The 26517-nt window shown below is 52.9% G+C and overlaps 1 protein-coding gene across 4 annotated transcripts in view; it reads left to right on the top strand.

Annotated features, from left to right (window-relative positions):
- The first annotated feature begins 1281 nt into the window (after nt 1–1281).
- Nucleotides 1282–26517, top strand: part of LRFN5 (leucine rich repeat and fibronectin type III domain containing 5) — a 47312-nt gene continuing 22076 nt past the window's right edge. For all 4 annotated transcript variants that reach the window (XR_008209707.1, XR_008209708.1, XM_052696571.1 and 1 more), the window contains exon 1: nt 1282–1457. The gene's annotated coding sequence lies outside the window, so the exon portion shown is untranslated. The remainder of the gene's footprint in view (nt 1458–26517) is intronic.

Below are 26517 nucleotides of genomic sequence, written 5' to 3'. Positions count from 1 at the left end.
TCTGCAGGCAGTGTTTGTCGCGGTGCTCGGCACACCGCGCTCTGACATCGCTGTCATTTTCTCAGAAAGCTGGACAAAGGTTTCAAAATGTCAGAGATGCACACTCTGTTAGGATCCCTGGAGACAGGTAACAACCTCTAAAACCCTGAAGTCTCCCGAATTTATTGACCCCAGAGACAACCCAACCTCTTATTTCCGTTTCGGGCTCATCTCCTCCACCCAGCCGCGTGCCGGGGCCGGGGCCGAGCCGGCAGGAGCCCGCTCCGCTCCGCGCTCGGCTTCCAACGCCGCCTCGAATCCGCGCGTCGCTCCTCCTGGCGCCGCAGCCGCTTCTGCCGGTACCCTCACCGGAAAAGCCGCTCGAAACCCAAACGCCCTCCCGAGCGGTTGCAGCAGTCCTCTCCGCTCCTCGCGCACCCGCAGTCGCGCAGCCCGCACGCCTCCTGCGGCGCTCCGCACCGCCGCCCGGCGGAGCCGGGGGTCCCGCGCCCCTCCCGCAGCCCGACCCGAGCGGCGGCCGGCCGGCAGCGCGTCCGTCCGGGCTCCCGCTCGGCGCTGCCCCGCCCGGCGGCGCGGTGCCCGGCCCGCGGCACGTCTGCGCGCGGTCGGGCGGCTGCGGCTCAGCCGTGCGTGCGGCGGGGCGGGGAGCGCCCGGCTCCCGCGGCCCGCCCCGGCGCGGCGGCGCGGCGCGGGGGAGGCGGCGGCCGCCTCCGTGCTGCAGCGCGGCGCCGCTGGCGGGGGCCGGGGCCGGGCGGCAGCGCGCGGCGCGGAGGATGGGCGCAGCGAAGGGCCGGGCCGCCGGCGCCGAGCACCCCGCCCTGCCCCACCGCATCGCGCGGCGCCGCGGCTGCTCCGCCTGAGCGCGCCCGGCGCGGAGCGGCGCGGAGCCGCATGGCCCTGCCGCCCGTTGCCCCTGCGCGCCGCGCGGCCGCCGCGCCGTAGCTGCCCCCCGGGGAGGCTCCGCGCCCCCCGCCCCGGCGCGCGGCGTTCCGCAGCGAGGCGCGGAGAGGCATCGCTCGGCGAGGATTCGCCTGGCTCGGCTCCACCGCGAGGTCGGCGGGCGCGGAGCGGAGCGGCGCGGGCTGCCCGCGGCGGGGCGATGCGAGCGGGCTCGGAGGGCTGCGCCGCTGCGTGCCCCGCGCCCGCGCCGTCCCCCCGCCTCCCGCCCGCCCGGCGCGGTGTGTGCGTGTGTGCATGTGCGCTGCCGCTGCCCGCGCCGGAGCCGGAGCCCAGCCGCCGCGCTCCATGGGGCCGTCCGCGCGGGCTGCCCTGCCCGCCCCGGCCGCCGGCAGCCGCCGCCGCGGAGCCGCTCTAGGATGCGGCTGCTGAGCGATGGCACAGGGCAGAGAGGCGGCCAGCCTGCCTGCCGCGAGAGTCTGAAGCCCCGCCGGAGCCCGGCCGCGGCCGCCGCCGCAGGGGAAGCGCTCCGGACGCCGTCTTTCCCCGAGAGGCACCAGGTAATCGCGGAGCCGGCGGCCGTGCCCGGCTCCCGCCGCATTGCAGCCACCGTTACTTATTCATGGGGGAAGGGGCGCGGGAGGGCGGCAGCGGCGGGGTCCCGCCCGGCTCCGTGCGGGGTTCGCCCCGCGTCGGGACGGGGCCGCCGCCGGCGCCTGGGACGCCCCTCCCGGGAGGGCGACGGCGACCGCGGGGCCGCGCGGGGCGCGGGCGGGGTGGGCGCCCCGAGCCGGGCCGGGCCGGGCCGCGCTCCCATCGCTGCCCGCGGGACGGCGCCGGCGGCCGCCCGCGGCTGGGGGTGCTGCAGGGCCGCGGATGCCGCGGCGGCCGCCGCCCCCTCCGCGCCGCGGCGCGGTGCTGCCGCCGCCTGGGGAGCGCCGGCACCGCCGGGCCGGGCCGGGGCTGCGCGGTGTAGCCCGAGCCCTGTGCTGCCGGGGCCGTGCCCGCAGCCCTCCCGGGCGCTCCCCGTGGGGCCTGGCTCGGCTCCTCCGGCTGCCGGGGGGGCTGAGCTCCTCCGCAGGGAAGGGACTGGGCGCAGAGAGCTGCGGATCCCGGCTCCCTCCTCCCGCCTGCCCTCGCCGCGGGAGGCTCTCGTCCGCCGCGCCGTCCTGCTGCCCTCGCCCCGGCACGCGCCTCTCTCGTTGCGCCTCTTCCCTGGGAGGCTGCCGCTTGTCCCCGGGATCCCGGGATTTGTATTCAGTGCCGTCCCTTCCCCTCCCCTCCTTCTCGTGTGTAGTGAGCGCTCCTAGTCTGCGGGAAAGCAAATGTAGGACGCGATCAGCCTTATTTTTTTTCTGGTGGATGGCTCCCGTTAGGGGAGACAGCACGGCAGTTGTTGAGGAGCCAGCAGAAACCTTGCAGCCATGTTGATGTGGGGAACAAACAAACCTCCCGACTGCGGGGATCAGCCGCGGCTGAGGAAGGGGCCATGGAGGGCAGCTGCACGGAGGAGCGGTTCTGTGCTGCCACATCTGGGGAGCACCGGCAGAGGCGGGCGAGAAGCTGTCACAGAGCCCCTTCTGGTGTTGCTCCTTGCCAGGCGCTGGCTTGGCATCGGCACAGCGTCTGCAGCCCACTGCCACTGCCCTCTGTCATTTTCTTCTGCGATACAGGGCAGCAGTATTTCCTCTCCTGCGCCGTTGTCTTCTCTCTCTAGCCTGGTCTGTCATGGGAAGGCACTTTTCATTGCATTGAGCATCTGGAACAGGAGGGTGTGTTGGCTTTAGCTGCAGGTGTGAACATCAGCTGACCAGCCCCCAAACCGAGGAGGGGAAAGCCGGGAGCCTCTGGCTGGAGCTGTCCCTGACTGCTCGCTGGCTGACTCCCATGGAACTGGGCAGCCCAGGACACGTATGCCTTGCTCATCGTGCTGTTGGTTACTGATCTTTCCCATCCACATTTACATTCCCCAGAGTAAGGTGGTGTCCGCTCATTCCTTTTGAGAATCCTTGGCTGAATGTTGCACATCCAGTCCTTCTCAAGTGAAGGTCGCCGGACAACAAAGCAGTGGGATGGTTGGATCCTGCCTGGGCCACTGGAGCCTTTTGGGGATAGCTGTATGTCTGAGGGCTGCTGCTGCCTTGGGAGGGCTGGGCTGGTTCTGGCAGCACAGATCCTGGCTGCAGCCATCCTGGAGCGCAGTGCCCCGGGCTGCTGGGGCCATTGTGCCTTGTGGTGTGGTAGGGCCTCTGCCTGCTTCCATTAGCTTGGAGTCATCTCTGGGGCTGTGGGCTGTGTGTGGGTCTCCCCTTGGTGTCAGCCCACTGCTGCGTGGTGCTGCTGAAATCTGTCTCGGTGGGGCAGAGCTGCTGTGCTCCAAAACATGGAGCAGCGATTCCTCTCTGTAGGTCTGGGAGTCAGGTTCAGTTTTGCAGGAAGAACCATAGCAGAAACTGAATGCTCTCAGTGCCCGAACACCTTTCAGATCTACATTTCTAAATATAAACTGTACTCAAGGGATTATGCATTTGTTTAAATGCATAATAAATGCATTAAGACTGTATCAAAATGCACACCCGAGCTTGCCAGCTAGGCCTCCAGTCACAAACCTTACTAAGAAGCTTCCCATGGCATATTAACTTGCTTTTTTGTCAGAAAGAGCACTTACCAGTTTTATCATGGCAGTGCAGTCAGTGGAAATAAATCCTGGCTATTTGAGGCATCTAGCATGAGTTTGAAGCTGAGCTGGTCTACCAGTTTCGTGGCTTACTAAAACCTACATGAGTCCAGGAATGGACTCCTTGGGCTCACCGATCTCGTCTTCTGTTTTTGCTCAGGGAGGTGCAGTGTTACTCAGATGGTTTCCTACGTGTTGGCTTTGAATTGTTTGTGCAACTCTTTTGTCTGAAGAGGCTTCTATTCGGCTATATTGTCATGAACTGTGGTAGGCATTGGCTGTAAGGCAGAGGAAGGAGGATAAGGTGTTGTCTGTCCAGCCCAAGAATGAGAATGATGAGGTATTTGGGGCAAAAGAGGTGGGAACCCAAAAAGAAATGTGTCCGAACAGCACAGAAAGAAGGGAACAGAGCTTCCCCGGACAAACCTGTGAGCTGCTCCCACTGCAGTGGAGGAACATTTTTTTCCCAAGAAAGTTGAAAAGATAGGGCTGGTGTTCCCATTGGCGTGGTCTTGGCGAGCAAAGGTGCCTGCAAGCAGAGAGGAGATGGACGCCCGAAGGTACCTGGAGAGCTTGTCCATCTGTTGGGGCACATGGGGATATGTCAAGTGCTGGAGAGCTAATGGCTTTCCATTGTTGATCAATATTTCCTATGCTTTCAGATGTGCTAACGGGTCTAGTTTAATAGAACAATCTTTGAGTATTCTCTGAGCAAGCAACCCATCCAGAAAATCATGCTAATAGCTTTGTTATTAACAGGCCTGGCAGAATTTGAGCCAAGTAGAAAAGGCTTGTCTAAGTGCTGTTGCAGCGTTTGGGGCCAGGCAAATTCCATGCATTAGGAAAGATCTGTACTCCTTTGACCAGACATCACTGACTGTTGTCTATTTATATGCATCTAAATATATCCTCTGCAGACTCCAGACTCTTAGCTAGTAGTAAAATTACTTTCCAACATTATGCTATTAAAATGTGCTTGCTGACACTATTTGATGAGTTTTATGCTAAGAGATGTGTGTGTGTTCAAAATAAAAATTGTTCTTGAAGTAGTTACCTGTAATGCTTTGGAAGTAAAAGCATGTTGTTGGTGCAGATGGAGAGCGAAAAGAAACACGGCTGAACCGCAGCAGTACTGGAGACATGCTCAGGCCTCTAAGGCCAAATCCAAACCGCTACTGGCTTTTGTTGCTTAAAAGTGAGCCATTCCCTCCATAAATACATATAAAATAATTGTGTACCTTGCAGTGAAATGGGAAGATTGGCTTCTGATTAATCAGGTGTACCTTCTGGTACTCCAAAGTTTGAGACATCATTCTGGAAACAAGCCCTGGAAGAAGCCCCTTCTTGTCTGTTGCAGCCGTGCAGAGGTGCAGGCAGCCAGGCCGTGCTCCTCAGCGCTGCTCCTGCCGGCGCCACCCCTGGTGCACAGCGGCAGGACAGGAGCGCGGGATTCTCCTGCCCAGGTTTGCTGATCTGTCAGCTCCTGAGGTCTGGGCGTTTGGGAGCTGTGCTGCGTGCTGCCCCAAAGGAAGCGCCAGGAAGTAACGGCTGCTGGAGGGGCTGATCTCACCGCGTGCTGTGGGGCGCAGTAACTGCTGTCCAGGTGGAGTTTTGGAACTGGCATTAAAGACCCGGGGTAAAAGATGATGCCCCAGTTCCAGGCTGTTGCAAATATTCCCAGTTAACTGCTGCATAAGTGGTTGCACTGGTGATTCTGTGTCCACGTATGCATTTCTCTGGTTCCAGTAGGGCTCCTGAAGATGGTTGGACGCCTTTGATGTGCTCCCAGAAAAGAAACAGGATCCCCTCCGTGGGTTGCAGTGACAATGGCAGTGGCTGTCCAACTGGCCTTTAGCCTGTGAGGAAAAAGTAATAACGGTAATTTTCTGTGGCATCTTTTGCTTGTGGTTCTTGGGGGACTAAGAAAAGCTGTAGGGGAATTGAGAGCAATTGGTATCTATAGGATGTTGAAGTGGGCCATGGAGAAGTTAAATGCACGATTTTCAGACGAGGTTTCAAGTCTGGTGTTTGGTCCCCTGATGCCCAGGGACAGGCTTGTGAATCATGAATCATAGGATGGTTTGGGTTGGAAGGGCTCCTAATCATCATCCAGTTCTAACAGGAACATCTCTCAGTAGACCAGGCTGCCCAGAGCCCCATCCAGACCATCCTTGGACACCTCCAGGCGTGGGGCATCCACAGCTTCTCTGGACAGCCTGTGCCGTGGCCTTACTGCAGTTATAGGTGGACATTCTGAGATCCAGACTATGTTAGCCAGAGGAGCCCAGTGCCCTGCTGTGGATCAGAGGCACAGATTTCAGTGACAGCTGTCTTAGCTGCCAAATCATCCTGTCATTTAGAAGGGTGTAATGAAGTCTGTGGTGCCTACAGGGAGTAAGACCTGGGGGAAGGTCCCTGTCTGAGTGCACATCGAGGCAGTGCCTGGTGCGAAGGAGGATGGCAGCACTGGCTGCAGGGCTCTGCTCCACCGTGCCTCCCTTGCTTGCTGACTGTGCTTGGGGCTGGTGCTGTTCTGCTGGCCCGAGCCGGTGTAGCAGCTCTCGTGTTCTTGTGGGTTAAATCACTCTACAGATAATGTCTGTCCTGAGCAGGCTGAATAATGCAAAAGATGATTTGTCACATGGCTAATTCAGTGGCTAATGGAAACCTCAGTGAAGGCCTTTTTAATTGCATAGCACGGGGCCAGCAAACTCTGAATGCTGTAGCTGGTTCCCAGTGCTGCAAAACTTGTGTCTGTTGCTTTATTTCTGAGCTTGCTCTTCCAGCTAAGTTTCTCAACAAGAACTCAGCAAATCATTTCCATGAGAGCACACAATTAGCTAATTAACAGTTGAGTGCCTTTTTTTTCCCTTGAAGTTTTTTTTTTGTTGCTCAAGTTTCTCTATCAAGATCACATTGAACTATTTTTTGGGTTTTTTTGTTTGTTTGTCTTATAATAGAGACAGCTAAAACTGTTTTCATTGCCAAAGCATTGTTATGTTGCCACGTATCTGGTATTGCCTGAGTTTATAATTCCTCTTTCTGCATAGTCCCTGTGCCTGTCTGAGGGACACAGAGAGGAGAGAGACGGTGGCAAGAGATGCAACAGCTCAGTATCTGCTGCAGGAGGAAGGCTGACCAGCAGCAGTACAGCAGTGAGGAGAAGACCTTCAAGTAAACAACAGCGTGGTAGAAAAAGTCGGATAGATAGGAAACCCAGAAAGGTGTCAGTGCTGCTGGCCCTAAGGTTCAGACGTGGGATTTATTGATAACACCCGGCATTGCTCAGGTCAGGGACCTTTTGTGGCAGGGCTGGGTGTGTGGTGCGCGGATCATTTCCTCACAGTGCAGCTGGGGGCTGCAGCATGCAGATCCAATGGGTTGTGGAGTGGTTCCTGGGAAGGTTTCTGTGCACACCAGTGTCATGCTGCGACTCCGTGACTCACCACTGCGCCTTGGCTCTGTGCGTGTCCTGTGAGAGCGGGTCCAGGGAAGGCCATGGGGATGCTCAGGTCTGGAGCACCTCTTCTAAGAAGACAGATGACGGAGCAGGGGGTGTTCAGCCTGGAGAAGGGGAGGCTCCAGGAAGACCTCACTGTGGCATTCCAGTATTTAAAGGCGGTCTACGAGAAAGTTAGAGAGGGACTCTATTAGGAGATGTAGTGGTAGGACAAAGGGTAGCAGTTTTGCATTGTTTAAAGTGACTAGATTTGGGTTAGGCAATAAGGGGACATTATTTACTCTGCAGTTCTGCAATTCTCCTCAGAGTGCAGTTGGGTCCTGGCACAGGCTAACCAGAGAAGCTGTGAGTGCCCCATCTCTGGAGGTGCTCAAGGCCAGTCTGGATGGGGTCTTGGGCAGCCTGATCCAGTGGGAGATGTCTCTGCTCACAGAGGGGGTTGGAACTAGATGGGCTTTAAGGTGCCTCTGAACCCAAGCTATTGTGTGATTCTGTGATTCTGCTTGTGGGATAAACTTTGGGAAGGGAGTAGACTCACAGTCATGTAAAGGGCTCTTTGGGCTCCTCATCATTCGATGTCCTGGCTGTGGCAGTGATGGTTTGAGCTGCTCCAAACAAATGTGACTGTGTCACCAAGCAGTCATGTGGCAGTCGTTGCAATTTGGCAGCCTGTTCTGGGGTATAGCCTTCTTTTCAGCTATTGCTTATTTTCTTGCATGAAGCCCTCACTCTAACTTCTGGTGAACATCACAGATGCCTCACTTATGCTTCCCCATCTTTGTATCTCTATGGCTGCAAGCAGCAAGAAACCCTCCCATTATGGTCTAGTGGAAGTGCCCATGGGGATATGGTTATTCCCCTGAAGTGTGACTTTGATTGTTCCAGACAGAGGTTTGTTGAAGTTACGGATAGAAGGAAGATGTTTCAGCTCATCGTTTGTTGAAAATACAGATATGCGTGCGTGTGGCAACAAGTAGCTGCTGTGCCCCTGCTGCCACCCTTCCTGCAGGGAGCAGCCATCAGTAGCTCACTGTACGTGGCTGTTCAGTCCAGCTCCCCCAACTGTTTTTGCAATTAAAAGTTTCAGAGCAGTTCTTGTGGCAGAATGGAGTCTTTTATTATTTTATATTATTTATTTATTACATTTTCAGAAATCTTTAGCGCTCTGATGTGTAATTCTCATGTTCCAGCTCCAACAAAAAATAAAAAGTGCTTCCACTGGAACTAAGCTGGATTATGCTGGTGTCAGAGCTGAGCACGGTTTCTTGTCCTGTTGCACCCTTCACTGAGGTGCAGTGCGTCAGCAGCGTCATCTGTTTTGCAGACTGGTGCTCATGCATAATACAGCTGGGGTAGTTGGGACTGTTGGAAGGACTAGAGAAAGCAAATGCCTGGGGGGTTGTCTGGCCCTGGCCCCACTGGCTGCTGTTAGCCTTGTTGCTACAGGCACGTGGGGTCATGCTTAACTGTACTGGAGGTGCAGCATCCCCTACACGACTGCTTTGTGGCAGCAAGCCTGGTGCTCTGCTGGAGTGCGGTGTGGATTTGGCATCTGCCCTGGGTAGCAGCAAAGACTTTCCCGAACCTGTTCTGCATGGAGAATCTCCTAGAAACAGTACAAAAGTTGTGCATGCTGTGAAATATTGGTCTTTAAGAATAAATCACAGTGCCATGCGGTGTGGGGTGATTTACAGTCATATACATCTCTGCAGAGGCTGCCACCTTAAGAAGAGTGTTCATTTCTTCAAGTGGTGGTTTTATTAAATGAATGTTGGCCATTAGCATAGAATATGGAGGAGCAATTCCTGGTGTTGTGAGGATACAGTTATAGTGAGGGATGTGTGCAAGACAAACATGTGCCGCCTGCCCCTGGTGGCACAGGTGTGACCTGGGGCCGTGGGCTCAGCCCTGCATTGTGGCTGTGCTCGCTCTGGTCTCAGTCCCAGTGCATGGGAAGAAAGGGGCAGTGCTGACTGCTTGCTTTCCGAGGCACCAGAGACCCCTCCTGTGGATGTCACATGGTGGATACTGGGATCACCTGCAGAACTCCTCCCTGCTCCCCTGCTGATATGGGCCGTAGAGCCCTCCTCTGCTCGCAGCACCACCCAGGGCACCACGGTGAGTGCAGGAGTTGTGCTACAAGGCGTTCGTCCTTTTAGTCCGTGTGACCTCATGCAGGGCTTGGATTGCTGACAATAAGTAAACAAGCAGAGCGCACTTCAGTTTGCTTTTGTGTTGGGATGGCCTGACCTGTGCATACTTTGATGCAGTTGTTGAAATGGGAGGCTGCTTCCCTCAAGGCTCACGTTTCTGTTGTATTCATTGTTGCCCATTGGTGCCCTGGGTCAGGCACTCTGCTCCTGACTTGTTTTATTTAAGAAGCAGTCTTCAAGCAAACACCTTCTGTGTGTAGAAGCAACCCCCATGTCCTTCCTTGCTTATAGAAAGGAAACATGATATATACCGTGGAAAAAGGCAGAGTAGATCAAGATGAGTCGTCACAGCTGTCTGCTCGATACAAATGGCAGCTGGATGAATTTCTGTGGGAGATTAGAAAAGCAGTTTCTAAACAAATGTTCCTAGGGTAGCCCTGTGAAATACATGAAAATGAGTAAAAGACAAACTGCTTAGGAAAACGTCCTTTGATTACTTACACTGATGAGCCACGTGATTGTCGTTGGCTCTGTTTGAGTGCTGCAGCCTTGTGCCGTTCACATCCGTCCTGCTGTTGTCTTCCATGGGAGGACACAGGCAGCTCAGCTCAACATGCTTAATTTAGTCTAAGAAGCGTTCAAAAAGCCTGTGTACTGCATTTGGTGTGCACTGGAAAGCTAAAATAGCAACAAAAGGAGATGACAATAATTAGGAGTAAAATTCTGGCAGTCAGAAAGAGAGGTTCTTGGAATGCAGGCACCCTCATTGCTGACTGAGATTCAGGCTGCAGGTGAAATCGGATCCCCAGATGGTTTCCTGACGGTCACTAAAGCTTTCCTGACTTACACTGAGAACGTGAAGGGAGCTGAGGAGAGCAAAGGGTGCAGGCATTACAGTTACTGCATAAATCAGAAGAATCGGGCTCTGGGGGGATGCTGTGCTTCTCCTTTGCTGCTGGATGCAGAATCCAGCCCAAACTGTCTCTAGGGCAGCGGTGCATTCTGTGTTGGACCGCTTCCCCTTGAATGCTGTATCAGCCATGGGAACAGCAGCCTGCAGTTCATCCTCTTCAGCTTCTGTTGAGGTGCAGGGATTGTAAGAAGTGCTGGGTATGAAGGTGTGAAAGTAGAGTTTTTTGCATTGGAGGGCTGATTCTGACCTTAGAATTGTATGAGCGGGGCGCCAGGAGGGAGGCTGTCCAGTGTGCTTCGAGAGTGGCGTCCCTGAGACAAGATGCCGCTGCCTTGGCAAAGCACGCTCATCTCCCTGACTCATGTTGGCTTGTGTTTATGCTGGTGAGTGGCAGGGGGCAACAGGAGGGCATTTCAGGTGACACACTGAGTGGGTGGGGATGTGATGTCCATAGCTGTGTGCGTCTGTGGGATTGCGCTGGGCCAGCGTTGGTAGGGCTTGATGGACAGGACGGGGGCAGAGACTGGAGCACATTGAGAGCGTGGCTGTATGCTGCCCCACAGCCACTCCTGGGAGCAGCTCTGGGTGCCCATGGTGCCCAGCCCTGCAGCAGAGGGTTGTCTGGGTGGAACTGGGTGCTGCTGGAGCTGGCTGCTGTGGTGCAGGTGCTGGCTTGCTCACGTGCAGGCTTAGCCCAGGCTGGGAGATGCTGTGACACTTCTTATCTCTGTAGCTCAGAAACGCAGTGCTCAAGGCATCCTGATGGATTTGTGACACTCCCCGTGGGACTTGGTGCTCATAAACCAATTAAAGGATTACATCGTTATAATGTGGAGAGTACTCTTTGTTTATTAAGTAATGGAGGTATAATTCAATTAGTGAAAGGCTGACCTGCCGATGTCAAGATGTGGATGCCAGCCAGGTCACAGTCTTGAGCTCTGCTTTCCAGCTCAGCGACAGTCTGCTTTCTGGCTTCTGGACCAAAATGACAAAAGCTGAAGGGAAATAACTGTGCCTCGCAAAAGCCTGTTGGAGGAAGGCTGGGACAGGTGCCCCTGCAGGGCGCTGCAGTGCCCTTGTCACGGGGTGAGCACAGGTAGAGCTCCAGCCTGGCCCCGGGCGGCTTCGTCTCCTTTGCCTGCAGCCGCTCGCTCAGTGCCCTCGTGGGTCAGCGCGGAGGCAGCGGGGTGCCCAGCAGGTCCACAGCTGGAGGGACAAACCCACGCTCCGTGTGAGTAGCTCTGGAGGCTGCTGCTGAGCGGTGGTTAGAATGGCAAATGTGTGCAGATTTTTACTGGCATTCCTTTGTGATGTGGTTTCAGCTGGGTAACGCTCAGAAGGCAGCCTGACCAAACTGAGTGGGGGCCATGCCGTGCAGCATGGTCAGCCCAACACGAGTGTGTGGCTGAGGCCAGGAGGGTGCAGAAGGTGTTTCTGCACTGCCAGAACTGTCCAGAAGGACCGGGACATTTCACTGTCCAAAAACGTACTCTGTTGTTTGGTTGGTTTTGTTTGTTTTTTTTCCCATGCGATTCCATGACAAAATGGTAATTATGGTAATTCGCAGCACAGATCAGGCAATGACTACTTTGTTATGTGTTAACTGCAAATGTAGGGTGTATATACGCACCTGAGTGCAAATGCAGACATAAAATGAACTTGTGTAGCCTGTCCATGCTGGCCTCATGGAAGCATCTGACAGCACAGAAGAGTCAACTTTGAGGACTGAGGAATGGCACATAAGCCACCCCTGTGTCCTGTGGCACTTACTTTCTCAGCTGCACTTGCCATGGGGTTACTGTCTGTCAGAAGGAAGAGCCCAGCCTGCTGGGTGTCTGAGCAGAGGGCCTTGCAGCACGGGAGGCACACAAGGTAAAATAAATGGGAGCCTGGCAGTGAACCATTCCCCTGCCAGGGTCAGCAGTGCAAAAGGTGCCCACTGCTGAGCTGGGTCTGGCATTGATGCTGGGACACCAAAGCCCAGCACGGGGATTTCTGAGCTGGGAGCAGTGTGCGTCTCTGTCTGGGCACTTTGTGGAGTACTATATCATAAAATCCTGTAGGAAAAACCTGCCACAGGGAAGAAGCATGCACTTTTTTGGGTGAAAGGAGAGATGAATGCTGATTTTCCAGCTGCTGCAAGGCCTTTGTGTAGTAACCATGGCAACCAGGCTTCAAAGACAAAGGGTTAGGGTACAGGTTTCCCAACTTTTTCATCAGCAGAGAGTCCTCCCAGTGCCATCATTTCAACACCATCCCTCCAACACTGTCTCTCCAGTACTGTCCTTCCAACTCCATCCTTCCAACACTGTGCGACACTGTCCTTACACCATCCTTCCAATGCCATCCTTCCAGGATCTGAAGGAGCCTACAGGAAAGCTGGGGAGGGGCTTTTGATAAGGGCAGGTAGTGACAGGATGAGGGGAAATGGTTTTAAACTGGAAGAGGGCAGATTTAGACTAGATGTTAGGAAGAAATTCTTTACTGTGAGGGTGAAGAGACACTGGAACAGGTTGCACAGCGAGGTTATAGCATGCCTCCCTGGAAGCGCTCAAGGCCAGGCTGGATGGGGCTGTGAGCAACCTGGGCTACAGGAGGTGCCACTGCCTGCAGCAGGGGCTGGAATTGGGTGATCATAAGGGTCTGTTCCACCCAAACCATTCTGTGACTCCATTCCATGACCCTTCCAGTGCTGTCCTTCCATGCTCACAGTGCCATCCTTCCAGTGCCATTCTTCCAATGCTGTTCCCATGCGACGAGGCTGCAGGAGCAGTGAGAGCCCATGCAGCCCCAACCTGCTGGGGGCTGCCTTTCCAGCCTTGTCTGGTGCAGGGCCCTGGGTGCTCAGCCCCTACTCACACAGTCTGGTGTTCCTGCTGTATTCGTGTGCTCTTGCAGTGCTTGAAAAGTTGCACACCTCCCCCTGCACCGCTGCTCTCACAGAAGCTCCAGCAGCTTCTACAAATCCTTCCCAAAATTGTAAGATTGAGCCCGTTTTCTTGGAGGGCCAAAGTGGAAGCTTGGGATCTCTGAGGTCAGTCACAGCCGAGCAGCTCTTCCCTGATGTTTGGTGTGAGCTGTCACAGGCTGGCAGTGCTCAGCTCTCTAAACACTTTTTATTTTATTGTCATGCTGCAATGTCTTATTTTCTATTTACCTGTGCCCTGTTGCTTCCCTCTAAGGCTGTAACTTTGGCATGACATTCATTCCCATAAAGTACTTAGTACGTTAATATGGTACAACCACAGTGCAGTGAGATGGTATCTAAATACTGCCAAATGTCACTCCGTATTGATGAACGGATGCTGTTCCATCAGGAAATTAATTGCAAATACAACACCTTTGGGCATCCTGGAGCAATGGTCTCTGCAGTGCTCCCAATTACCAGCCAGCACTTGCATGGAAAAGATAATGGCACATGAATGAGTTAATGGCAGTTGGAAGGACGGAGGGGAAGGAGGATACCTTTTACAAATTAATGAAGGGGAAGAAAACAGTGGAAGGAAAATCAGTTCCTCCACAAATGAGGACAGGAATGGAAACTACAACCTGCCTACAGAACCAGCGTGATTTGAAGTTGGCTTTATCATCTCTGTAGTGTTGGCTTTGTCTCTGCAGTGCCAGAGCAGCAGCTCCCAGCAGACCCAGCTGTGGAGCTGCCTGTGCCTGGTGTCCAGGCGCTCTGTGCCTCGTCCTGCTCTGAGCAGTGCTTCGCCCCGTCCCATGGGCTGCGTGGGGACATCCTGCCATGGGGCAGCAGAGGCTTGGCCACTGTCTGTGATCCTGTGGTTTGATCTATCTGCAGGCTGAGAGCAGGGAGGAGCAGTGCTGTGCCAGACGGGGCAGAGGAGCAGTCAGGCAGAGCAGTGCTGCCTGCAGGCAGTGAGCACAAATTGTGGGTGCTCAGTGTGCAGCTCAGCGTGCGCACAGTGCTGCCTTTCCCACCTGATGCTGTGGTCAGGTCATGGTTCTGGCAGGCTCTGCTCGTGTCCCATGCAGTGCCAATTTTTCAGACTATATCGGTGGATTCCGCCTGTTATCACCGAGGACAGAGCTGATGGCTGAGCCCTTCTGCCTGTGCTGTTTCGTTAGATTCGGCTACTGAGGGACACCAGGCTTCCAAATGGAATTGCTTTGCTATGCAAAAGGCCTTTTCCAATATATTTCCAGCTGTGCTGTGGTGGGTGCATGTGCTGAGAGTGTCAAACGTTGGAAGGAAATTGCGCATCAAGACAGCTCTTTACACTGAAAAGCTGCAATAAGGATGGTCAGATCTCATTCAGAGATTGAGTAGAAGGCTGACGTGGAATCACGAGGAGATGGTGCTCAGTGCTTTTGGGATTTGTTTGTTTGTTTGTTTGCTGTGCATATGTAAATGAGAGTTTAACTGAATTCAAACAGCAAAGCAGCACATTTCTTTAATTTAAATGGGTAGAATAGAGTGAAGCATTGCTATGTTCCTTCCTGGTGCTGTGGGCTGTCTCATGCTGTGGCTCCACTGCCCTGCACTGTGTGAAACCCATTTCCTGTACGTTGTCATCTTCAGATGATATCTGTCAGATGGGGCTGTGCTGTGCTGTGTACTGGCTCCCATATCTTCAGCACATCGCTGAGCTCCCCTGGCCACTGCTGTGCCATGGAGAGGATGCAGCCAGTCATGCAGTGGTGTGGCTGCCTGCTCACAAGCACTGCCATCAGCACTCAGCTGTGGCCTGGATCCCAGAGAAGGCCGTGGTGAGGATGGAGTCTGCAGAGGGGGTGAGGGCAGGGGCAGTGGTTGCACCACAGAATTGCAGGAATTTGCTGTCTTTGGATTAAAAAGAGTATTTTCTTGCCTTAAGGGCATCTGTCCTGAGGTTCCATTCCTTTACCTGGGTGAGATGTCCTGGCAGCTGCTGTCTCTACTGTTTCTAACCATCTTATTTGTTGTTTCTGCTTTCCCAGCAGCTTCTGCATGGTACCAACGTGGCTGGGCAGTGCTGGAGATGCTGTTGCTGTCTCCAGGCTCACCACCAGCAAGGTACTGCTGGGCTGCTACCTGTGCTACTCCCCCACTAGCACTGTCAGAGCTGAGCAGGTCGCAGGGCTGAGGGATGTGGCATGTTGCACAGCTGCTGCTGTGGGTCAAGGCTGCTGGGAGCTGCTACTGGGAGCATCATGGCTGCTTGTGGTGGCCTGTTGCGCTGTTATGTATCCCCATGAAATCCCCACACCTCCAGTTGCTGTGGCCTCACAACCCCTGTGGTGCTGCTCTGGTGTTGCAGCAGAGTGCAAAGAGTTGCCACAGTGCAGAGGGGCTGTGGTGTACAGCAGCCGTGGTGCAGCTGAGTTATGGTGCAGCTGTGGTGCATCAGATCTGTGTGCAGCCATGGTGCAGTGGAACTGTGCTGCAGGAGAGCTGTGGTGCAGCTGAGTTGTGATGCAGAGAGGCCACGGTGCAGTGTTGTGCAGTGGAGCATGATGTAGCAGAACCATGGTGCAGAGCAGCCACGGTGCAGAGCAGCCACGGTGCAGTGGAAATGTGGTGCAGAACAGAAGTAGTGCAGAAATGCTGTGATGCAGAACAGGCATGGTGCAGCAGAGCTGTGGTGTGCAGCAGACACGGTGCAGCAGAGCTGTGGTACAGAGAAGTTATGCCTGGCTGCTGGATGTGGGAGTGAGAGAGACCGGGGGTGGCTTCCCCTGCTGCTGCACACCAGTGCCGGTCAGCTCTCTGGGAGGTGACATTTAAAAGCAGCACCCACATTCTGTCTGATGAGAAGAAAAACCAGGAAGTTTCTGTGCTCGGAGACTCAATCTCTCAGTGCAGTGGAGTGGCAGAGGAGGAGGGATGGAGCCCTTCAACAGACGTGCAGCGCTGGGCTGCGGCTGCGCTGTGTCCGTGGTTTGGAGACTCGCAGTCTCAAAATGTATGTGCTGATGTAGAGCAGCATATGAACACTCACACAGCGGAGTCCCACTGTGGCACGTGTTGCACACAGAAGTGCTGCTCTGCAGAGCTTGCGGTCAGAAACATGCAATTGGCACATGAGTGATGTCCAGATGGGAGCAGCCATGAAGCAGCGCCCAGACCTGCAGAGTGCTTCAGTCTGGCAGCCTGGAGGGCACAGACGTGGGTTGGTCTGGCCAGGAAGGAGCTCATCTTCCTCCCACACTGCAGCACCTGGCCGGTAACTGGACAACAGTGCAGCTGCATTGGTTACCACAAAAAGTCTCTGATGTGCAAAATGTGCAATCCTGGCAGGAAAGCATAACTGGGATATATAGAAGTCATTTATCTTTCCAAAGACATAAAAGCCCTGTTTCTGGGAAAGCTGTAGCTACATGCTCACAAAACCAGTACTTCTGAGTGGCAAAATAAGTTGGAAATGATTTCCAGCCGTGGGAGCACTGAAGTGCTGCCATGGTCTAATGTGTCCCAGTACTGGAACTCTAAAATACTCAATTTTTCTCCATCTTTCTCTCTCTTATTTGTAATTGTAAGCTTAAACAAGAAGATTAGAAAGAAGAACAAAAAGAGATGGAAAAGTGAGAACTTTGATAGCAAAACTGGAAATTAAAGCAAGAAAGTTTTGGATTCTTTAAAATAAAACTTGATTTTCAGGAAAAGGCTTTTTATTACAAGAAAGTCAGTTAGCTTCAGTTCTTTGCAGCAAAAAATTCAGTATGAGAAAATATTTGCATATCTCAGAGCCTTCAGTGCAGTGGGAGTGATAAGGATGGACCAGCAGTGTTGCTTTTGCATTTCTGTTGCTTTCTTTAGTACAGTAAAAGGAGCAAACAGCAATCAGCAGTAGCAGTTGTAGCACTGGCAAACGATGGCAGTACATTCAGGGTAGCTGTGGGGAACGATGCTTTCACACCGCCACAACATGCAGTTTGTGTCTGTGCCGCTGCACGTGCTGGTCGGAAATGGTCACCATCACCGTGTTACAACATCAGCATGTTACATGCTGCCCTGGGTGGAAGCTCTCCTCTCCTGAGGGTGTCTTCACGTTGGTTGAGGGTTGTTACCTTTACAAGGTCTCTTCTGTGACTGATGCTCTCAGTGGCTCTCTGGCCCGCAGTCTGGGGACCTGTGCAGTGCCCCGTTTCAGGGACGCTGTCATACCCACGTGCACCCATCAGCTCCACGGTGAGGCTTCTGCAGTGCCTCCACAGCACCCTGTGGCTGTGTGCAGTGGAACCTTGCAGCGAGAGGCTGGGGTGAGCAGTGCCCTCCTCTCTTGCATGCGGCATGGCTGGGCTCTGCTGACAGAGCAGCCTTCAGGTGTCCTTGGATGAGCACAGGCACAAGCTGTGGCCGTGCTGCCTGAGAGCCTGGGTCTTACTGCTGCCCTTGTGGGAAGAGGTGGCTGGAGGTGCCTTCAGGACAGGCTGGAAGGAGCTCTGCAGAGAAGAACCAGGATGTGTTATTTGTCAGCAGGGTGACCGTGAGCCAGCAGTGTGCTCTGGTGGCTAAGAAGGCCATTGGTACCCTGGGATGCATTGCTCAGAGCGGGGCCAGCAGACCAAGGGAATTTTTCCCATTCTCCATTCTGCTCTGCACTGAGGAGGCCGCAGCTGGAGCACTGCAACCAGTTCACAGAATTGAACTGGTTCTTGGTTCCCCAGCACCAGGCAGATGGGAACTGCTGGGAGAGCCCGGAGGAGGGAGCGGAGATGGCAGGGACACCTGGAGCACCTCCCTATGGGACGGGCTGAGAGCCCCAGGGCTGTGCAGGTGGAGGAGAGAAGGTGAGGGGATGTGAGCGGCGCTGGTGGATATCTGCAGGGCAGGGTTGGGGATGGGGCCAGGCTGTGTGGTGCCCAGTGCTGGGACAAGGGACACCAGGCACAGACTGGAGCCAGGCAGATCCGTATGGCCATGAGAAAGAACTCTGTGCAGTGAGGGTCCTGGCACTGAGTGGTGGTGTCTCCTTCTGTGGAGAGATCCAACTTCCCCCTTCCCCCCCCAGCCCCCACTTTCGTGTGCACCCTGCCCTGGGGAACTGTTTTAATGAGGGGTTGAACTGAGTAATCTTCAGAATTCCTTTCCAACCCCTGTGGTTGTGGGACTCTGCGATGCTGTAGGGATTCTGTGATTTGAGGGGATTGAGTGCACCATCAGTAAGTCTGCAGATGACACCAAGTTGGGAGGGAGTGTTGATCTGCCTGAGGGGAGAAGGGCACTGCAGAGGGCCCTGGATAGACTGGATCGATGGGCCAAGGGTAACTGTATGAGTTTCAATAGGGCCAAGTGTTGGGTCCTGCATTTTGGTCACAACAACCCCAGGCAACCCTGCAGGCCTGGGGAGGAGTGGCTGGAAAGCTGCCTGACGGAAAGAGACCTTGGTGGAAAGTTGGCTAAATATGAGCCAGCAGTGAGCCCAGGTGGCCAAGAAGGCCAGTGGCATCCTGGCTTGTGTCAGGAATGCTGTGGTGAGCAGGACTGGGGAACTCCTGCCCTGTACTCAGCACTGGTGAGGCCTCACCTCGAGTTTCGGGTTCAGTTTTGGGCACCTCAGCACAGAAAGGACATGGAGGTGCTGGAGCAGGTGCAAAGAAGGGCAACAGGGCTGTGAAGGGCTGGGAGAATGTGGCCTATGGGGAGAGACTGAAGGAACTGGGGCTGTTTGGGCTGGGGAAAAGGAGGCTGAGCGGAGACCTGACTGCTGTCTTCCAATATCTGAAAGGTGATTGCAGCAGAGCGGGGCTGGTCTCTTCTCACTGGTGAACAGGATGAGGGGAAATGGCCTCAAGTTGCAGCAGGGGAGGTTTAGGTTGGATATCAGGAAACACTTCTTTGCAGAAAGGGCTGTGAAGCACTGCCATGGGCTGCCCAGGGAGGTGGTTGAGTCACCATCCCTGGATGTGCTTACAAACCGTTTGGATGTGGTGCTCAGGGCCGTGATGTAGGGGTGGGCTGTTAGAGTTGGGGTAGGATGGTTGGGCTGGGGTTGGACTCGATGGTCCTTAAGGTCTTTTCCAACCTGAGCAATTCTGTGATTCTATGATTTTATCATTCTGTGATTCTGTGATAAGGTTCAACCAGGTGAGCTCTGCAGTCTGTGTATGAGGAAATAACTTGGAAATCTTCTGATGATTTTTTTTCTGCTATATTTTTTTTTTTTTTAATACAAAGTGCCATGCTCCAAATGTTTAAAGTTCAATGGCTTTTCCTTGATTCAGGCCAACTTTCTGAATACGCTGCCCTAGGATGATTGGTTGTGCATGCAGCAGGTGTGTGCTGCTGTGTCACACACCTGAGCACTCCAAGGAGTAGTGCTGCATTGCTGCATGGCTGCATGGCTGCATGGCTGCATGGCTGCATGGCTGCCTTCAGTGCCACCAGAGCTGTCAATGCTGGTGGTCTCCTGGCAGTTGGAGACATTTGGTTTCCCCGGGAGTAATTTTGCAGAAAGCCTTAAAAAGAGAAAAAGCAGTGCATTTTTACAGGCAGCCTTCTAGGGAGAACAAAGTGCTTCCCTTGATTTCTGTGCATAATTCAGGGATAACTCAATTAGCTTCAGTAAAGTCATGCTAATTTACCCTCTGTAAAAGTTTGAGGTTTCCTGTTTCTTCAAGTCTTTTCCTGCATAATGCTTCTCTTTCTCCTTTTGTGAAAAGAGACCGGTGTAATGTTCCCGATGTTAATTAAGATAGAAACAGATTATACCTCTGTGTATTCAGTGCAAAATAAGCAAGATTAGAACACAGCCCAGACTCCAGATTACAATCACTGGTGTGGTCACTGATTGGCACAGGCATCTGCAGCAGCTGGGATTTCTGCAGCTAATGACAGAACAGCGTAAGGCGGGATGTGTTACAGAGGTGCTTGAGAACTGCATCAGTTTGTTTCCATGAAAATATCAGAGATTTGGGAAGGTTTTCTTGAGGGACAGGTGCTACAGGCAGCCTCTGTGCCAGGGCCACCGGGAGCTGTGTGCTGAGGTCACCATAGGACCACAAGAGCTCTGGAGTTGGAAGGAACCCACAAGGATCCCACAGCAGCAAAGCCAATGTCAGAGCGGCGTCCAGCGCTCCCCGAGCTCCAGCAGGCAGGGCTGTGCTGCTACCCTGGGAGCTGTGCCACCGCCTCTGGGCACAGCCCTGCCCTCACCCCCACCTGCCCTCCCCTGACAGCTCCATGTGTTCCCTCGGGCCCTGCAGCTGCCACAGAGAGCAGAGCTCAGGGCTGCCCTTCTGCTCCCTGCGAGGAGCTGTAGGGATGACATGAGGGCTGTAGGGATGGCATGAGGGCTGTAGGGATGACATGAAGGCTGTAGGGATGGCATGAGGGCTGTAGGGATGACATGAGGGCTGTAGGGATGGCATGAGGGGCTGTAGGGATGGCATGAGGGCTGTAGGGATGACATGAGGGCTGTAGGGATGGCATGAGAGCTGTAGGGATGACATGAGGACTGTAGGGATGGCATGAGGGCTGTAGGGATGGCATGAGGGCTGTAGGGATGACATGAGGGCTGTAGGGATGACATGAGAGCTGTAGGGATGACATGAAGGCTGTAGGGATGGCATGAGGGCTGTAGGGATGGCATGAGGGCTGTAGGGATGACATGAGGGGCTGTAGGGATGACATGAGGGCTGTAGGGATGACATGAGGGGCTGTAGGGATGACATGAGGGCTGTAGGGATGACATGAGGGCTGTAGGGATGGCATGAGGGCTGTAGGGATGGCATGAGGGCTGTAGGGATGGCATGAGGGCTGTAGGGATGACATGAGGGCTGTAGGGATGACATGAAGGCTGTAGGGATGGCATGAGGGCTGTAGGGATGGCATGAGGGCTGTAGGGATGGCATGAGGGGCTGTAGGGATGACATGAGGGCTGTAGGGATGACATGAGGGCTGTAGGGATGACATGAGGGCTGTAGGGATGGCATGAAGGCTGTAGGGATGGCATGAGGGCTGTAGGGATGGCATGAGGGCTGTAGGGATGACATGAGGGGCTGTAGGGATGACATGAGGGCTGTAGGGATGACATGAGGGCTGTAGGGATGGCATGAGGGCTGTAGGGATGGCATGAGGGCTGTAGGGATGACATGAGGGCTGTAGGGATGACATGAGGGCTGTAGGGATGACATGAGGGGCTGTAGGGATGACATGAGGGCTGTATTTACTGTGAGTAGCTGTAGGCTTGCATTTTTCCAAGCTGGCAAATTGCAAGTTGCATTGCTATTCCACCTTTTTGTTTTTGTTCACAGCTGATACAACAAGGGTGTTTGCTTTTTACCTTCAGTCTGGCGCCCGTTGTGTTGCCCCTGGAAGCAGTGAAGATAGAGTTGGAAGGCCACGGGGGCAGGCAGGAAGCTGTGGGAAATGTTTTCCTGACCCACATGCTGGTTGCTTCTGGTGGCTGTGGCCAGGATGAGTCTTGCCTTGATAAGCTGATGGATTTGAGTTTGGGGGGCTGTAGGCGGCCGTTTGTTAAGTGGTCATTTTGTGAGACCAACAGAAATCGCGCAGCAGAGGCACGGCTGATCAATTTTTGAAACAGCAATTAAAATCTGCAGTTCTTGCCAAAGCTTTGTCTCTTATCTAAAATGCTCAGACACATTGCTGAGTTAAGAACATTAAGACCAAGAGACCCATTAAATTATCTGGCGCAGAAGAGATAGCTTGAAACCTGCAAATTTACTTGATCTCATGCTGCAGATTTGATGGTATCTTCTTTATGCACTAAGATGCAGAAAAGAAGGGAAACGACTTTTTAGAACAATTCCTCTGGGCCAGAAGCCCTGAAAGCAAGCTAAGAATTTTTTTTTTCCCTTTTTCCAATATTTGTTATAAAATGTTTTTGAATTTGTCCGGTTGAAAGGAAATCTGCTTTGTTTTCTTTTTATTATTTTCTTCCATCCTACAATATGCCTTATCTGTCTTTTGGGAAAAGACAAAAAGATTCAGCACTGTTCTGTAAGCCATTCCCAGATTAATTAAAATGATCTGTGATAATTAGATTCAGAAACTGTTCAAAACTGTAACTCAGAGATGAGGTAAGGTCACAAAAATAATCACTGTACAGCTTCCCTGTGTTTCAGTGATGCTATTAATCCCTAATCTAGTTTCTCTTTAAATTCAAAGTTGGGGGTTATTAGAAAAAGTAGCTTTGATTTAAGCTGTAGGCTTTATTTGTTAACTAATACTCAGTAAGCTTTGTGCTCATACAATCCTGACAAGCCTGAACAGTGGGGCTCATTAATGTGAAGCTACATGGGACGGTGAGAAAGAGAAGAATCATAGAATCACAGCAGGAATGGACACTTGAAGGCCATCTGGTCCGACTCCCCTGCAGTGGACAGGGACACCCACAGCCCCGTCAGCCTGATCTTGAGGGGCATCCACCACCTCTGTGGACAAGACGGCCAATTAACATGGGAAATAACGAGGTGCTTCCCTCAGCACCTGCCTGCCTGTGGCTGTGTTGGGAGCGGCGGGGCTCCCCTGCCCGGAGCAGCCCTGGGGCATTGCCCAGTCCTTGCTGCAGGCTCTGCTCCTGGCTCTGCCCTTTCCAGTGCTGTTTTCGGAGCTGCGTTTCTGTGAGACCACATTTCTGTGGCTTGTTCCTATCCCACAATGATTCCTGCTCTCTGAGGGTATGTTTTTTGTGGTGCATGCGTGCAGATGTGCTTTCTGACGTCAGAGGAAGCGCTTTAATGAAAATATTAAATCTCCCTGGGTCGGGAACCAGGTGCAGAAGGAGATTTGCATTTAGAAGCCAATAAAAGACTGCCACAGGACTGGGCCCAACTCTTGGCAAAGACAGGAATTGACAGAAAAGACGAAGGTTCTCATTGGCGGTGCAAAAAAGAGAGGACTTTTCAGTAATTATTTCTGTTTGCCATTTGCCAAGAAGCAAAAAAAATGCACACTCACAGTGACAATGAGATATTTTCTACTTCTGTGGGAACTAAGAAAAAGGTTAGAAAGTGACAGTTTAAGTGAGGCATTTAAAAGAGGCAGAGCTGGATAACTGGTACCCAAGAGTATTAAAATAATTGGCCAAGTCGCTCCCTGAGACAGCAAAGGTTTATTTTTAACAAATCCTGGAACACTGTTGATCCAGTGGAATGGGAAAGGGCTAATGAAAACCGATAAAGAAATCACACTTGATTGGATCTGGGTCCACAGGTTTGTCTGGTAGCAGCTCTGGTTGTTTCTTTCCTTCCCTTTCCCCTTCCCTTTCTCCTTCTGCTCCCCCTTTTCCTTTTTTTCTGAATACAGTTAGATTTGACTGTATTTTTACAGGCTTAGGGAGGAGATTTGCAGCTGCCAGTTGCACAAAATGCCATTGGGTGGAAGGACACCCAGCCTGAGCTCTGGGCCAGCAGCGGGAAGTGGAGCACCTCCAAACCCCCTGGCCTGTCACAGTAGGTCCTTCCTTAGCTGCTGTAGCTGCGTAATGAGCAGTCTCACATCTGATTGACTGACAGTTGCTTAATGATGACATCTGAGTCCCTGTGGTGGATGTTGGAGCCCACGATCCCTGCACAGACTGCGAGTGTTGGAGGCCTGAGCTGCTGCACACACGATGTGTTTTGCGAGGTCACGCAGTGCTGCAGGTGCAGGGCATGGATAAAGGCTTTTCCTTGGCCCACAGTGCTGGGGGCCTTTTGGGCAGTTCTCACCTGCCCTGGTCTCTGCTCGCAGGCCTTTGCTGGAGGGGAAATTTTATGTTTCAAAACTTCAGTGATTTTTTCTATCTGCGTCCCATCTGACACAGTTTTCCCTATACATTTTCCTGTACCCTGTGACCTCATATGTTGTCTGCCAGGTTTTTAAGCACTTTGGCATCATTATTCCAGTGGCTCTAAATAGCATGCCATCAATTTCAGAAAGAACTGATACAGATTGACAGGACAAGCTTGCACTATAATCTCTTGATTATACTACAGAGATGGGTGCAGTGACTTTCAGGAGGTGCTGTGTCCTCTGCAGATTCGTTCCCTCAGTCTTTCTGAGGGTGTCAGTTCTCTCTTTTGTGAGCCCAGTGACCACGTGCTGTTCTTTGCCGAGTCTCCTAATTGCTGTACCTGAGCAATTTCTCTGCTTCTGCTTTTCCCCTAAATCTGTCAGTGATCTTAATTTTGCTAATGTTCCATGCTGCTCGTCTTTACTTTCTTCTGTTGCTTTTCCGTATCAAGAAACCATAAGTATGTGTTTCAGAGCCGTCAGTTTTGTCAAACAAGCAGAGCACTGCCTCCCCAAAAAATCCTAGCAGCAGGTTTGGAGCCAAAGGGAAATCTGCAGAAATAGTTGCTCCCTTATGGCATGTTGAGCATTTCTCTTTTGGGCAAAATTTCCCCAACCTGACAGATGTATCTGAAGTTTTAAAAAATATTGGTCCCAGTATTTCACAGAAACTGTCATCTTCGGTGGATAAAGGCAAATGCTCTTTTCAGTATGCCCACTGATTTCCTTCCGATTTAGGTGCAAACAAAGGCCCACCCGTTTCGTGCTGCAGCTGAGCTCCCGTGGTTGCTTTGTGCTGTGCTCCACGGCCAAGTTATTGTGTGCTCCGTGGCCAAGCAGTGCCTTGCTCCACAGCCAGGCTCACTCCCTGGCCCTGCTCCTGGGGCTGTGTCCTCTCCCACTGCTCCCTATGAGCTGTTGGGAGATCTGGGCACCACCTTTCTGTGGTTGTATTCCTCTGAGCATATGGTAAGCACGCGCCTCGCATCAGAACAGGGAAGGGCTTGATTGAAGCCAAGCTTCAGCTCTTTGGAACCAAATTCCCTCAATTTGTCTCCTGCCCTCCCTGCAGTGGAGGCAGACACCTCTGCTCACCTGGCCCCGTGTCCCTGGTGCCCTCTGGAGCGCTGCAGTGCAGCACCCAGCTGCGTGGTGAGGAGGTGCAGGCTGCGCCCGTGTCCCACACTGCTGTACAGAGCTGCTGTGCGCTGGGTGCTTGGGAGCCCCTGGGTGATGAAGCTCAATTCTGGCCTGGTTTGTAATGGTGAACAGTGGGTTGAGGCAAGTGGGGACAATTGGTTTGGTTGCCTTGAAGCTCACGGGGTATCATGGGATGATTCATGAGGCTTGGCGCTCACTGCTAGATCCCAGCAGCCAGCGAGTCACATTGAGCTCTCAACACTTGCTCTCTGAATTGATCTAAGCCCTAAGGCCACCTCAGCACTGAACTACATTTGAATTGATTTTACCTCCAGGACTGGAGCTATTTCAGAACAGAGAGGTCCCGCTGTTGATGGGCAGAGCCGGGCGCTGCTCCCACAGCTGCTGTGTGGGGAGGGCTGTGCTGCGCCGCGGCTGTGATGTCGGGGCTCCTGGGAAGGGGGATTGCTTGGACTTCCAGGCAAGATAAAGCAATGGATTAATTAGATAGTTAAGTGCTAATAGCACTTGAGAAGAGATACACTCGCTGTATGCCCCTAAGTTTGAATTTATTAAAACTCCTTTCTGTATGGCCTATTAATTTTTGATGACTTTAGATAAATTGTGCGCAGCCTGAAAATAAATTAAAATAAGTGCATATAAATCATTTACTATTCTTGGCTTCTGGAAAACAAATTTCCATTTCAGCTCTTGTTGTCCGTTTTTATTACGTGGAGCCTGCCTGAGCGCATCATTCCTTATTGTGATAAAAATGTTTTATCTCTGTGAGATTCCCTGATCTTGCCTTTGAAGTTCTGAGGCTGCTGTAGACATAGCGCATCCTGTATCGTTTCAGCAGCTAATTTGACCATATCTGTTTTGATATACTAGCTAACACAGACCTAAATCCTGAATAGGTATCCTTTCAGAGATTTGCAGTTTGCAACTGGTATCAGTTAATGTTAAATTACACTTTGGTGCTTAAATTCCAGCGTGTGTTTTATGGCTCGTATCCTCAAGTGACATAGAGGCACGTGTAGAGGCAACTCTAATAAATGCTCATCTGGTTGAGGCTCATTTAATTTACTCCATGTTCATCTAAGAGTACGGTGACTAAGAAAAGAGTTGGCCTCAGTTAATCCTGAGACGATTGAGAGATATTATTACTAAGATAATAAACATCCATCTGGAGTAAATCATTGTTAGTTTCTTTTTCATTTAGTTTTGTACATTATGCATAAGTGAGGTGGTGGAAGAACTGAGTTATTTTTACAGCACTTAATATAACCCACAGGCTGCTTAGGCTTGGAAATCCAATTATGATTAACCCACGTCCCCCAGTTTTGCTTTGCTGCTCCACACTAATGACCTCCCTCTTTGGCACTGCTGCTTTGTCTGCCCTGGGTCCTGTCCTGTCCTGGTGACCTTGGCTCCTGCTCCGTCCCACCCAGCATGAATGGCAGCCAGCCCTGGGGCAGCCCGATGGCACCCCTTGTGATTGCAGGCGCCCTGACCTGGGGACGGGTGTGCTGCAGTGCCTGCACCCTCCTTGGCCAGGGCACAGGGGAGGGGGCACCGCACGCATCATCT

This window comes from Tympanuchus pallidicinctus, unplaced genomic scaffold (assembly GCF_026119805.1).
Source record: "Tympanuchus pallidicinctus isolate F22 unplaced genomic scaffold, pur_lepc_1.0 scaffold3, whole genome shotgun sequence".
Classification (NCBI taxonomy): Eukaryota; Metazoa; Chordata; class Aves; order Galliformes; family Phasianidae; genus Tympanuchus; species Tympanuchus pallidicinctus.
This window is presented reverse-complemented; position numbering and strand designations above follow the sequence as displayed.